At 33.7% G+C, this 1257-nt stretch overlaps 1 protein-coding gene across 1 annotated transcript in view; it reads right to left on the reverse strand.

The window, feature by feature from the left end:
* Positions 1 to 1257, reverse strand: part of LOC105809717 (RNA-binding Raly-like protein) — a 438598-nt gene that overhangs the window by 241016 nt on the left and 196325 nt on the right. The gene's annotated exons all lie outside the window — the stretch shown is intronic.

The following is a 1257-nucleotide window of genomic DNA, read 5'->3' on the forward strand; positions in this document are numbered from 1 at the left end:
GACGCCACGGCACTCTAGCCTGGGCAACACAGTGAGACTCTGTTTCAAAAAAAAAAAAAAATCTTCAGTAATATAGTAGACACTAATAGGTGCCTAAGCAATATCTATCCCTGCTCCTTTCCTCCTGGTTAGTGGAGGCCCAGTTTTGTTCAGTAGAAACTTCTCTTTACAACCAAATGCTCAACTAAGCCAATCAGGCAAATCCATTCCCTTTGCTGTTATTATTTTAGAAACAATGATGTGTAGCACAATTCCAGCCAATGGGATATGATGAGAAGTCTGAGGGCTTCTGAAAAGATTCTCACAATGCTAAAGAGGCACATTTAGTGTTTTCTCCCCTTTTCCACTTGAGCTTGCCACATGACCTCAGAACTAAGGCAGCCATCTTGACATCCTGAGGAAAGAAACAAGCTCAGGATAACAATAACAGGCCAGCAAGATGGAAAACTCTGTTCAGTTGCTGAATTTTCCAGCCTATAACCATCTATTTTGGAAGTTTGACTGTGTGATCATTAAATTCCTTTTGTTTAATCCTATTAGATTTAACACCCTCGAGGTCAGAGGCTGCTTTATTCATCTTTGTTTTGCCCATAGCATCTAACACAGTTTTTCAACCTCTTAGCTGTATCTTATGTTATGAAGAATGAGTTAATTTTGAAGCTAAGAATTATGTGCAAATAAAGTATCACAAAATAGTATTTGGTACAGGTTTGCATGTGCTTCATCATCCTTGCTATTCTCACTATATTCTTCATAACATGGAATCATTATGTTTAGTAAGAAGTGAATATTTTTGCTTCTATGAATCATGAAATCTATCTTTGGAGTGCTTTTGAGAATACCTAACCTAATTAAATGAAGTGTTATTAAATTTTAATTAATGTGTGCTATTCAAAATTAATCAGATCCATAACTAAAAGCATGCTCAGTAAATGATCACAAAAAAGAAGCAGTAGCTCTCTAGTGACTTTAAATTATGTTCTATTTTAAAAAGGTTTAATATATTATATTTTCTACTAAAATAGGGAGACCTTTATCTGTGCCTATTTTTTACTTGGTTAGAATAGAGACTGGTAAAGATTCTAGTTGCAAAAAAAAGTTAGTCTAAATTTCAAATTCTTGAAAACTGCTGAGTTTAAACATTGAACTTGTGGGTACAGAATTAGAATAAACATTTGAATATGCTGAAATTAAAAAAAAAATAGATCTACCAGGAAAACAACTACAGATTATTTTAACATTTTTAAGCAAACATTA

The sequence above is a fragment of the Propithecus coquereli genome, unplaced genomic scaffold (assembly GCF_000956105.1).
Source record: "Propithecus coquereli isolate 6110/MARCELLA unplaced genomic scaffold, Pcoq_1.0 Scaffold2, whole genome shotgun sequence".
NCBI classification, from domain to species: domain Eukaryota; kingdom Metazoa; phylum Chordata; class Mammalia; order Primates; family Indriidae; genus Propithecus; species Propithecus coquereli.